Raw genomic sequence first — 7,118 nt, 5'->3', positions numbered from 1 at the left:
GCTATGATGGAAAGCTGTAATTGTGCTATTTCCTTTCACACAAAACTTCTGTTGGCTTCTGTGTAGGCTGTACACTTACAATTAAGGTGGCCTGTCACAATTTGGCTCTGTCTGTGACCCATTTTGCTTCCTTCCACCCCAGAGTAACCCTTAGCAGTGTGACTCTGCCTCTCCTTAAGGCAGAAGAAAATGAAACTGAAGTTTATCCTTAGGACTTGATCAAGAAGCAGGTGAAAGCTGCTTTCAGTTGAAAGGATGCTGGAGGAAGTGGCTTTTGTCTGTTTTTCCATGGGCTATGAAGCACCCACTGCTTTGGGTGATGCAGTGGGACTCTGCAGCATCCTCAGCTTGCACAGGCATCCCCCCATTGCTAAGCCAGCACCATGGGTGCTAATGACACTGCAGCTGTGACAGCACCCAGCCACGCATGAGTCCATGGTGCAAACAAATACTCGGGTTTGGGGTGAGTTTTGCAGCACTCAGCTCTATTCTGCAGTGCTGCAACTGCCAGCACCTCCTTTAAACCAGCTTAAGTACCACCCTGTGAGTTGTAGTGGCATATTTGCATTGCGGCACAGATGTGCCCTGTGTAACACCGCATACAGCTTTGCAAAGCCAACATCTGGTCCCATTAAATGCAGTAGAAATACTGTCACTGGTCACAGTAGGTCTGGTGGTTCATTATTTTACATTTTTTTTTCTGCAGAAAATAACAGTTGCTGGTATGATTGAGTAACCTGTCTGGAGTAGTCAGAGCTCTGACCCAAAGGCTGGGTCAGAATGAGCAATGACACAGTTGCTCGTGTGACTTTCACAGCTTTTACTCTTTATTCCAGGTCACTATCTATTATTTTCAGACTGGAAAATTCAAAGATCTGAAAGCACCTAATGGGTAGACAGAGACAATGCCTTATAAAAATGTTATTGCTATTGACTTTGTGGAAGATTTGATTACAATGAATTGGCAGCGAAATGATTTAATACTAAACATTGACGACTGTAATATCCAGGAGTAATTCTGGACAATAAGAGACAAGAGAAAAAATGCATTTCCTTTTACTGCAGGAGAGACTGTTGCTAAAGGCATAACACAGACTCAGTATAGCAGCTACTAAGAGCGATACACTTCTAACAGAATCCAAAAAGCAATCAAAACTGTTTGTGTTGGAAGAGTTACAGTAGAAATTTGGCCAAACAAGAATAACATATGTGGAAAAATAACTCCATAAGCAGCCAAAACAAATCTAAATTAATTTTTTATTCCTTGAAACATTTTATCAACAACTGTTAGAAGTGAATGGCCATAAATAAGGCAAAACAACCAAAAATCAATGTCTGCGCAAGATCCCAGGACAGATTTGTTGAAGCCACTTTGCTTTCTCATTGGTGCGTGTTTGAGCCTTAAGCATGAAAAATTTCAACCACTGGCTCAAACTACGGTCCCAAAAATTCTCTGTCAAGCTCAATTATTTCCCTGCTTTTTTTCTACCATTTACATCTCCCTGTGTATTGTCCCAGACAGAGTTTTACAACCTCTTGTTTCAGTTCAGTTCAAGATTATGTTACAGAGCAGCCAAATAGCTGTCCACAAGAAAGTAAAAATCTTAGCACAATTCCAACCAGAGACTCTTTATCTTTAAAATACAGCATTACGAAGCCTAACGTCCTCTGGTTTTATTAGCTATTCTTGAGGGGTGCTTAGCTGGCAAGTGCAGCATCTGCCACTGGCTCAATTGCAGCTTTAACAGCCTGAGTGCAAACTTCCCAGCCTGAGCACAAATAACATCTGATGGAGCCCGATGGCTGGTGGTGGTGGTGGGATTTGCTGTTCCCAGGCTGCTGGTTCCTCCAGGACCTGGGTACTGCAGCAGTGTGCAGGATGTGTCACTTTTCTGAGCAAAGGGGAGGATGGGACCTAGGTCCCTGAGGAGAGCAGTGGGTGCTGCCCCTCTCCGGTAAACCATCCTTTTACCCCTTTCTAGCTCACTATCGTCAAGGGGAAAGAGGGGCTGATGTTCAGAGCCAATTCTTTACATGTCATAGAATCAGAGACCGGTTTGTTTTGGAAGGGACCTTAAAGCTCATCCAGTTCCAACCCCTGCCACGGGCAGGGACACCTTCCACTAGAGCAGGTTGCTCCAAGCCCCTGTGTCCAACCTGGCATTGAACACTGCCAGGGATGGGGCAGCCACAGCTTCTCTGGGCACCCTGTGCCTGTGTCTCACCAGCAGGTACAGACTCTGCATTGGACCCTGCTCGTGCGGAGAGACTGGGCAGAACCAGTGACATTAATTTACCATGAGGGGAAAAATCCAGTGTAAATGGTCTCTACTGTGTACAAACCACTCCATACCAGTGACACTTTCCTCTTCTCTTAGTGATAAAGTGTATTTATTTGTGAAGCAGATCTTACTCTATCTCAGAAAAGTGTTTTTTGTTTTCCACACTAGCGTTTATAATGATTGAAAGGGAAGGCGAGAGAGGACATCTTTCTGTAACAATGAACAAAAATAAGAATAACTTTTTAGCATTACCATATATCAATAGCCAATTATTTTTGTATGGATGGGTTCTGGCTGGCTGCTAATGGACTGACAATGAGATAAGTCTTCCAGGAGAGAAACCATCATTTTAAAGATGGAGTGGATGGCCTTTTAATTTTAAGGTATTAGCAAAATCACACCTTTCACCTTTAAAAATGGTAAACGATCACAGTCTTGTTCTAAATCATTTAATTGCTGTTAGAACTGAGCCTGGCTCGTGCTTTGCAGGGGTTTGTCTTTCTTAGCGCTGATGGTACCATTTCCATTGCTTAATTTTTCTTGACAAACGACATCCTCCTTGCTCACGCTCACTCCCAGCCTGCGTGCTGCCCATCTGTCTGCAGCGGCAATTTAAGGTATCTGTAGCCAATTCACCCTCACCCGTGTATTTCTTGATATATAGCATAGATATGCCCAGGCATAGAGTAAAACTTATTAAACGATGACGCAAAGTCGCTTTAGAAGCCTTTTACATGTTTCACATGAGGCAGGCTAACATTTCTTGCTGGTTTTTCTTTGGCTTTGGTGCGTATTCTTTCATCTTCACCTGTTACACTCATCTGCCTCTTTCCCTCTGGCACGGTGATTAGATGTCCTGTCCCTCTGACCAAGTGCCTGCTTGGCTGTTCTGTCATAACAGCTCTGAGAAAGCTCCTCACTTTAAGCTTCCTCTTGAAAACAAGCTTGAAAGAAAGATCACCACATGCTCCAGAATGTGCACCAAGACTCTTAGACTTGTATGAACTGAGCTGTCCATACAAATAGCACAGGACCTTAGGAAAAAATCTAAACACATTATTATCATCTGTGCCCATGGGTCAAAGTGCTTTGTTGTCTTCAGATAAATACTGTCATAGAATCATAGAATGATATGAGTTGGAAGGGACCTTCAAAGATCATCTAGTCCAACTGTCCTGTAATAAGCAGGGATATCTTCAACTAGATCAGGTTGCTCAGAACCACATCCAGCCCATCCATCATTTTTGATGATCTCTCATGTGCATGTGGGAGAACAGACCAAAAAAATATTCAGGGATGGGTAAATTGAGGAAAATAGGTGCTTTTCCCAAAGCCACAAGTTCAGTCAATGGCTATGGGACGTGTTCATGCTGGTGCCTCCATTAGCCCACAGTTAACCTTGCACGTTGGATTTCCCAGAGTGATGGAGGGAGCTGCTGAAAATTGCCACATCCATTTTAATTCAGGTTTCTGGGGCTACTTATTTAAACTCTTCACATGTCCCGTACACAGCCACAAGCCGGCTGCTCTGACAGCTCCTAAGAAATAAGAACTGTGCCTTGAGTTCCTGTGACATTTTCTATTCCAAACTTTGCCCAGTGGCTGATGGTTCCTTCCTCAAAGTGACATATTGATTGTGGGTACACGTAGGGCGAGTATGATTGTGTTCAGTATTTTGAGCTCATCATCTGTTATCCCATTCTCATTGTCATCTGAGGCCCAGACACTATCAAATTGGAAGCAGTAGCGTAGAAAATTACGAACAAATCAAAAAAGACTACAGCTGTGAAATGAATCAAACTCCTGTTTCTACCTTTAGTATTTCCTTTGGTATAAAACATCTTTTACAATGTATTTTTTGATTATTTGGGGCTTACAGCTACAAAGGCAGGGATGAAGCACTGTGATCCAGCATCTGGGGCATTTGCCAAACAGAGCAATCATTTACTAAAACATGATGAAGACAGAGAAGGACAGGTTCCCAAGGACAGCACCTACTTAGGTCTGGTCCTTGACCCATTTTGGCCACCCAAAGGACATGCCACTGCTGCAGAGGCTTGTCCATAGACATCCCAGTTGGTAATGACGCAGGAGAACAGCACCCACCAAAACCTCTTTGTGTGTTTGCAGCTCACAACCTTGGTCTTGTGCATTTGCTGCATTTTAAATGGAGTGATGGGGTTAGAAAAGCTCAAGTCTGAGCTCCATGTCAGCTTTTCAGAGCAGCCCCTCGGTGCACTAACGCTGTTCCCTGAGAGCAGGCTTTAAATATGTGTGTGTTTGTATGAAGATGACCACATTAAATTTAAGCAGAAATAAATGGTAGTTTAACTGGCACAGATACACAAAGCTGACATAATCTCCAAAGGTTTGAGGCTGCTATTAAATTTATTCCTCCTTATTAATTTGTGACCAAGAGGATAATGAAAAACTGGCAATTCTAAAGTTGACATAAAAAGTAAGAGATATACAGTTGGCATGGATAATTTTATGCGCTGTCAAAGTGAAAAGGCTTTGCTAAATGTATGTAGGCAAAGATACACACTGACATCTTAATGAGCAATTAAAAGATGGACTCCTAATAATTGCATCATGACTCTTGTCACATTTGTATTTGTTTAATATCTCTAGTTTTGGTTGAATCTGGTTTTGAGTCCCTATTTTAATCAGGTCTGATTTAGGCTCTTGGTTCAAAAAACTAAAAGTGATGAGCGTGAATCTTGTTTTCCTATTACCTCCTGTGTATCTCGTTTCCAGTGAATACAATGTTCTTTTAAAAACTTATGTTTAATTACTGCAGTTAGCTAGCAAGGATGGACAAGGGGGGTAGGTGGGTGATTTGCTGTCATTCAAAGTTGGAATTTTCAAAGAGAAAACCTTATCTTCCTCTTCTGTACTTCACTCTTACTAGGTTTTGAAAGTACTTCAGATAGCTCAGATGGTTTCCAGTTAATTCCTTTGCTGGTTGAAATCAGGGAGTCTTGGCTGTCTGCATTGCTCTTTTGTGGTGGTGGTGTTATTTATTTACAATAAGAGAGGACCATCTGTTCTTCAAAGCTCTTTCCCTTACCCTAACTGCTGTGGTCACCCTTGAATGCCACCGTATCTTCAGTGGCACAGAGCTCTGCCTTCCCAAGCTGTTTGAAATTTCCTGTCAAATTTGTGAAGTCACATCAGTAAAAGCTGACAATAGGTTGCACATTTCCAGCTCCTCTCTCCGAAGTACGTGAGTCTGGGACAGGCCCAGGTCTTTCCTTCTTCGCAGTCCTCCGATTTGCCCACATCATACTAAACATGCTGTCACTTGCAGCTTCCATTCCTCCAAACTTCCAGGGGTTTCTTGCTTTAATGTATTTTTTTTTCAACTGAGGGAAGCAGAGGATGCTTCAATTCATTTCAGTGAACAGGTTAACTTGTGTTTTCACGGAAAAAATAGAACTGCAGGCTTGTTTTTCTGCTTTCTCTGTATGAGAATCTTCCCCTCCTCAAGTCTGTCTTTAAAATCATCCATTTTTCTTTTCTTTCTAACTCCAGTCACTGTTTTTTGGGTCTCTCCAATTCCCAGTTCAAAAGAAAGCAACAATTATTTTGCTTCAAACTCATCCAGCCCTGAAGATGAGGAATTTATCAGTTTTTCATTGCCAGCCTGCTCTGGAGTAAGCAGCAGTTTATTTCTCCTGCTGTTTGCTTTGCCCAGCCTTTGCAGGTGGGTGAAGCAGTGGGGGGATAGCAAAGCTCCAACAACATTCTTTCTAAAACACCCCTTGGGATGCAGCCAGGATTCCACTGGGCTTTGGAAGGGTCTCAGGACAGATTGAAAGTGTTTGAGCTGGCTGGAGGGTGGAAGGAGGGGTGCCTGCCAGTCTCTTTTAATCACAGACTGGTTTGGGTTGGAAGGGACCTTAAAGCTGATCCAGTCCCAACCCCCTGCCATGGACAGGGACACCTTCCACTAGACCAGCTTGTTCCAACCTGGCCTTGAACACTTCCAGATGTGGAAGTGTTTTATGCTCCTTATTGAGGTCTCAAGGTGCATGGCATGAAGATGGCAGATCAAGCTGTTCTGGGGTCACACAGAAGCACAGCAGCTCCAGCCTGAGCAGTTAGAACTGTGTCAGGTGATATAAAATGAGCAAAATGTGCCTGATGCTACCAATGTGTCATGGCAGGTATCACCCAGGCAAGGTGGTGGTAGTGGAGAAACATGGTTGCCTCCTGGCTCCATACCCTTATCCTCCAGCATGCCTGGATAGAAATAAATAGGGGCTGTGCAGATACTTCAGATGTCTACCAATGCATCTCGTGTTTATGTCTGTCTTTAAGAGATACAGAGAGATTACTAAATACTTCAAATTGACGGCACAGACCTATTTCCATAGAATAAATGATGTTGGTAAGTGGCAAGGCTTTTCTTCCCTTCAGGAAATGGGAAGAGTTGTCTCCACCGATATGATTCCCGATTTCTTCCCCTCAGGAAAAAGATCTCACTGAAGATAATGTATTTGTCTCTGATTAGATTTCAGCTTGTTTCTTTTAAAACCTCAGACCTCTCAAACTGATAGGCCAGCTGTGAAATATGCACTTATTTCTTCTCTTAGGACACTCCACAAAGACCTCGCACAATGCACAGTGAGTAGTTCCCACTTTATTCCATTTGTGATTTCTTTTTTAATCCAAACCTTAAATCAGCAATTTCAGATCATTTCCTGCCTAAAGAAGGAAACCAGAAAAAAACACTTCAAGAGTCACCACAAGCCTTTGTGCATGTTTGGATACAATAAGCTCTGTATTTCAGAAGAGCTGCATTTAACGGGGCAGAACTAAAGGTGTGAAAGA

The sequence above is a fragment of the Strigops habroptila genome, chromosome 12 (genome assembly GCF_004027225.2).
Source record: "Strigops habroptila isolate Jane chromosome 12, bStrHab1.2.pri, whole genome shotgun sequence".
NCBI classification, from domain to species: domain Eukaryota; kingdom Metazoa; phylum Chordata; class Aves; order Psittaciformes; family Psittacidae; genus Strigops; species Strigops habroptila.
The sequence above is the reverse complement of the archived record's forward strand: the minus strand, read 5'-3'. Positions refer to the sequence as shown.